This window comes from Xyrauchen texanus, chromosome 8, assembly GCF_025860055.1.
Source record: "Xyrauchen texanus isolate HMW12.3.18 chromosome 8, RBS_HiC_50CHRs, whole genome shotgun sequence".
Taxonomy (NCBI): Eukaryota; Metazoa; Chordata; class Actinopteri; order Cypriniformes; family Catostomidae; genus Xyrauchen; species Xyrauchen texanus.
Genome location: NC_068283.1, coordinates 24,883,523 through 24,889,904, shown reverse-complemented (window position 1 = coordinate 24,889,904; position 6,382 = coordinate 24,883,523). Strand labels below are relative to the sequence as shown.

The 6,382-nt window shown below is 37.1% G+C and overlaps 1 pseudogene; it reads left to right on the top strand.

Moving 5' to 3' along the window:
- The first annotated feature begins 343 nt into the window (after window positions 1-343).
- LOC127647737 (RUS family member 1-like) lies at window positions 344-5,770 on the top strand (annotated as a pseudogene).
- The last annotated feature ends 612 nt before the right edge of the window (window positions 5,771-6,382 follow it).

The following is a 6,382-nucleotide window of genomic DNA, read 5'->3' as shown; positions in this document are numbered from 1 at the left end:
AGCAACTTTTTAAGGAATTTCTGTTTGTGAATATAACATGTTCTTGCAAGAATTAAAAAAAATAAAACTGTAATGTCCAGAGAATTAGATATATAACAAACAATGTATTTAAGATTAAAATGATAATTTAGCTTTAAATTAGAGAAACGATAATGAGTCAATTCACACCAGAAAAAAATATATCACTTCACTAACTAAATAAATAAATAAAATCAGGTGATCTCCTTTTCTGTATGGCCGTCAGATTTCATGAGCCAATCAAAAAACGCGATGTTAATGACGCGTCGATACATTGTAAACACGGAAGAGAAATACTTTGGTATTGCTAAACTGAGAGGCAAGATTGATTCTTTTACATTATTGCAATTTATCCCTTTGCATATTAAACTTTGCTACATGGCAACGTGTAATGAGACTACAGTTGCAACTGAGTGTAAAAATTAAAAGTAAAAGACTCTTGCAGTCACTAAGTGGCACATGCTTTGATCCTCAGATGGAGGATCGAGAAGGGGTGATTGCCACAGAGCGTTATGGCTCGCAGGAGTCATGGAAATACTTGTTGAAGGATGGGAGGATGAAGAGACAGAAAGATGCAGAGGACAGCAGACTGGCGGGAAATTCAATCTCTGGCGTGTTCAAAGTGTGTGACACATAGTAAAACGCTGGAGTCTATCAGAACCTAAAAAAATTTAACCATAGGCTAGTCATTATTAATTGATCTCACCTCTCTTCCCAGAGTGTTTTCCTGCCACAGGGATATCCCGAAAGTGTCAGTGGGGATTACCTACAATATCAGATGTGGGACACTCTGCAGGTAATTGTTCCTAAGGGCAGGTAATAGGATGTGAACTTGTTTGTGATATGGTGAAAATGGCAAGAAATCTCATTAATGTAAAGTCTGGTGTCAGAAAAACTATCATCTTAAAAATAATCAAAAACATGTCAGTTGAAACACTTATTGAAACCAAATACTGTGTCAGTACTTACAGACTTGCCTAGACTTGATCTAAGGGAAGAATGGTCTGAAAATCATCGTTCTGCCAAAGAAACATAAAAAAAATAAACATCTTTCCAAAAAATGTTCAGTAGACAAAAACTCATAAAAACACAAGTTGATGTGATCTATGAGCTTTAAACATCTTGTTATGGTTCATGCAATTGAAGAGAATGTAAGTTTATTCCTCACAGCCTTGTTTTCATTCCCGTCATATATTACATATGGCACTACTCTGAATAAGGTCTGTTGCTTCCCATTATCTGAGAACAGAGATAAAGATATACATTGCACATGCACAGACTTGCAAACATCATAGCAACACTGTCTTGTTTTCCAAGGCATTTGCAAGCTCTCTCTCTGGCACACTCGCTACTCAGGCTTCACTGAGGGGTGCTGGAGTTGGAAATCAAGAAGCAACAGTTGCAGCGGCTACAATAACATGGATACTTAGAGGTATGTGCACTTAATGGCATTTATTTATAAACAATACTTACAATAATGTTATTACTATTAAAGCACTATCTTTGTTCAGATGGAACAGGGATGTTGGGAAGAATACTTTTTGCCTGGCTCAAAGGGTAATATTTAATTCCTCAGACATTCAGATTATGAACACGTTTTGTTTGATAGTTTTTCACTGTGACCCTGTATTTCAGGAGCAAGTTAGATTCTGAAGCAAAAAAGTGGAGGTACAGCAAAGGAATTTAAGATTGAATATACTAGTTTTCATAAATATTATACTTATTATAATTGTCTTGAATAGTCAATATTCTTAGTTGTGCTCATCATTATCTTCAGGCTCTTTGCTGACATTCTAAATGACATTGCTATGTTCATGGAGATCGCAGCCCCCCGTTTCCCACCTTTCTTCACTTTAATCGTCTGTTTTGCTGGAATTTTTAAGGTAAAATATTTACAGGATCTTAAGAAGTTATTAACTACTTCTGGAGTCACTTTGTAGCTCATTTTTACCTAAATTATCAGTGTGAAAATCTTTGAGCTTATTCCATTAATTCTGTCATTATAGTCCATTGTAAGAGTTGCTGGTGGGGCAACAAGAGCTGCATTGACTGTCCACCAAGCTTGCAGAAACAACATCTGCCAAAGATGGGAGCCAGGTTGGTATGAATCACCTTCTCTCAAACTTTCCCTCCTCCGCTTGTTTTCCCACAAAATCCCCTTCATGTCATTTCTTTTGTCCTAAAAAGGAAACCCTGGTGAACCTGGCTGCGCTGCTTCTCAGCCTGGCTCTCATCCCACTTGTAACAGATAACCCTTTGTGAGTTCACACCCTGATATCTAAGCCATGCTCTGAATTCGGTGTGTTTCAGTTACTTTGCTGATTTGTGTACTGGCCCTGTGCTCTCGCCCTCAGGTTGACATTCTTCCTCTTCTTCCTTTTCACGGTTCTTCACCTGTTTGCCAATTACAAGGCTGTCCGGTCTGTTGTTATGGAAACCATCAATGAGGCTTGTTTGTCCATAGTCCTCCATCAGTACTTGCTTCATGGACAACTGCTCACTCCAGTGGAGGCAAATAAGGAGGAGCCTGTGTTCTTGTGTATGCCCTTAAAACCTCTTAAAATGCCTTGTCTTGATTGTTTAAGAATTACCATGAGTTTTATACATTCTACCTCTAATCAACAAATTGTTGTTCCACTTCCAGCATTTCAAAGGACAGTTCCCATCAAGTTGGGTGTGAGGCTCGGAGACATTGTGAAAGAGTTAGCTTATCTGTTTTTGAACCCAATTTACACTTAATAAATCAACAAAACAAATTCTATTATTATTATAAACATCACACAAAGCATGTTAAAATGATATTCCTTTATGAATTAAAGGCCAGGTGAACTGGTGCTGGCATTGAAGAACAACAGCAAACCATACCTCATTGGAATACAAAATGGTATGAAAATCTCTCTTAAACCCAATTTAAGCTATTAAAGTCGAGGTTAAACATGATGACACAAATTGTCTACTGTGATACTCTACTGGGAATTTGTGCTGCATTTACATCCAGTCAGAATTACTACAATAACGAGATACAACTCGGGTCACAATATCGTAATTTTGGCCAAAATTCAGTACGTCTTGGACCTGTATATTCCTAAAAGATATTTAAGAACAAAGAAAGTGCACCAGGTAACACTGCATGTAATTAAATGGCATATTAAACGTAAATATGTGTAAACTATATTTAACTGATAAAGCCGCTGCCATTTTGGTTCTTACATGACATCACGACTGTTAAGTCAGAACTTTCATGTAATTCTGAGACATCAACGCTTTTTACAGTTCAGAATCTTGTAATTAAGATAATTCTGACAAGATGTGATCACAACAATACTCTCAGTGTTTCTCATTGAAAACAACTACATGATGTAAGACTGATGAAGGATGTCTTTTTTCTTGCTAGGTACTGTCGGTGTATGTCTGGGAAGTGACGCATCTGTGCATGATGAAATAATGGCAGCATGTCAAGCCTTGTGCCTCAGTACTGTTTTACACAACAGTTTCTCTCTGGATGGTGCCCTCAAACAGCTCTCAAACACCAGTGGTGAGCACTTGTTTCATGGTAGGCGAGACCAGATCAGATTTGAACATTTTGGGGTAAATCTAAGGAACCAAACAAGCTACACACATTTTGTGTTACAAAAGAGGTGTATTTGTCTGTTAAGTACTTTCTAAATAAAAATGAGTGAAATGTTATAATAATGACCAACTGCAGGGTCAGTTGTAACATCTAGTAAAATTACATTACCTTCATTAGGCATTAAAGGACTCTTATTTATATTAACAGAAGAACCACTTTTCTCTTTTAAATAGCATTTTAAGTGCTGTTTGAATGGCAGAGTTACACAAAGATATCAATGGCTGATTGTAAAGTAATGTCTGATAAACAGTAGAAACAAAGGAGCCGCACACCTAAAACAAATCTCAAGTCTGATGAAAAGTGGGATGCTCAAAACGTCACTTCTTATATTTAAATCCTGTTAATGAGAGTTTTGTTTTAGGTGTGCATCTCCTTTGTTTCTACTTTTGAACTGAGCTTTTTGGAGTCTGCACTTAACACCTGGCAAATTGGATGTGCATACCTTAGCATGTACGTTTAATGTTTTTAAAACAGACATCTTGACACAGACATACCTTGAAAATCATTTTAATGAATAACATATCACTTTATAGTATTGTTTTTAGATTTTACATGCTGGGGTTGGAAAACAAAGATAAACAGCTGATAACAGGAGTGAAATGTTGGCCAACATATGAAAACAACTTAAAATGAAGAGATTTCAGTTAATATTCATTCAGATTTTTGTGACATTCATACATTGCACTGCTATTAGTGTATCCTTTGTGTGACCATTGCTTGGAACACCAACACTGCTCACCAGGGTGAGAGTAGCTCTCATGGCACACAATACAGAAATACAGCAAATAGTGGAAATAAAAAAATATGAATAGTATAGCCTAGTCAGCTTAATTCAAATCCTAACCAGTATTTATTTACATACACTAGAAATACATTTTCAGAAATGTTGTTCTATCGGGAAGACACGCAGGCTTGAGTGAAGTTTGAGATGCCATTTATTTGATAGATGTAAAACGGGAGGTAATGTCTCTCTCTTTGGCGTAGGCCCCGTCCGGCAGTCCGAGGGAGTTGTACCCGGAACCGTCATGTCCTGCCTGAGATAGGAGGCAGGGGCGAGGAGCCTACCCCCCTGTGGGACAGGGCTCAACTGGTGGTGGTGGAGGTTGCAGTGTTAGCACACCGAAACAGCAATGTGATAGATTGTGAGCGGATTTATAAAGCAATGGCTTACGTGCGATTGGCTAGGAATTACCCAGCTAATGATGTGATGATGTACACCTGCTGGTCTTCCCGCTACAACTGCGCTCCGCTTCCATTTAAGGCACACTTACCCAACCCTGTCTGCCATGATGAAATTTGATATGCTAACTGATGGACACTGATAGCCAACTAGACAGTGATTAAAACAAGGCTATTTTCATTTGCATGAAAACTGAAGGCACAATCAGATATGTTCTGCCGAGTTTTAAATGTATTATTGTACTCCAAAAACAGTTTTGGGTATAGAATGTACGTTGTTGTTAAAAGAGGCTGCTGATCTTCATCATGAAGAAAAAAGGGGGTCCTATTGTGGATGTGCATGTGCAGTGGCATCACTGGAGCTTGTTCCTGATTGGAGTAAATGGCAGTGTTACAACTGCCCCCAGCCTCCCTAATTAAAGAAACAGTGTTGCGTTTCCTCTTCCCATTTATTCTTAATTTTTCTATAAGTGGTTTAACTTTTTTTTTTTTCCAGACCCATGGGAATTAGTGTCACAAAGTCATAAGATGATTGATGAAATTTTCCAGACATTTATAAAAGGTACATTTTAATGCTTAAAGTTTAATTTATTATACAAGGGTTCATTGCTTGATGCACATTTAATATGCAGCTAATCACAATCCTAAATAATGGTATTCATTTTGGCATTTATAATCCTGAATCTGAATTCTCTATGACAGAACTGAATCAAGCTAAGTGGCAGACAGACCGGACACTTTTGGATTGGAATGAGTGGCGTGTGGAATGGAGTAAAAAGAGAAGCTAAAGCAGGATGTTATTAAAAGGAATGGAAAATTGCCTCTTTTTTTTATATATATATATTTCAATTTGACATATATCTGTTTTAAATGTTTAAATGACTTGACAGAGCTTACCAGAAGAGCTACAAAATACCGGTTCATATCATATGTTTTAAATAAAAAACATTCAAAATTATATTACACAAAGTGTATTTTTGCTTCACAATGTCTGCATGCTAAACAATAAAAATGCTAAGCCCTTATCATATTTCATCCAGAACAGATACTGTTGACTTTAATCATCTAATCCATATTTGGTTAAAAGCTTTTAGGCAGGCCCACACAGAATCTAAATGTGCAGAACTTGACAGAAAGTTCAGCTGATTTCAAGAGAATTGGAATGCCTGTCATTCACAAAGTTCTACACATCCCTCACCTCTTACATGTTTTTTTATTTAAATCTTTAGGCAAATTTGAAAATTTTCTACGCTAACTTAACAGTGCATTACTGAATTTAGGCCTGCTTATAGCACTGCTCCATAATGCACTTTCCTTAAGTGTCTTCTGAGATTCTCTGGTTGGTTGAATCTCCGTACACAGAGAGAGAACATTCGTATGGCATTTCTCCTGTATGAATACAAATACAAAAGCTCATGCTTTTTCAGGTCGGCTAAATGACTGAATTTAAAGTTATAGCACTTGAAAACAAAATGTCTCCCATTTGAATGGCACACAAAGTGGAATAGCCGGAATAAGCAAAAAGAGTGTGTAAATTCATCCATAAAACTGTCC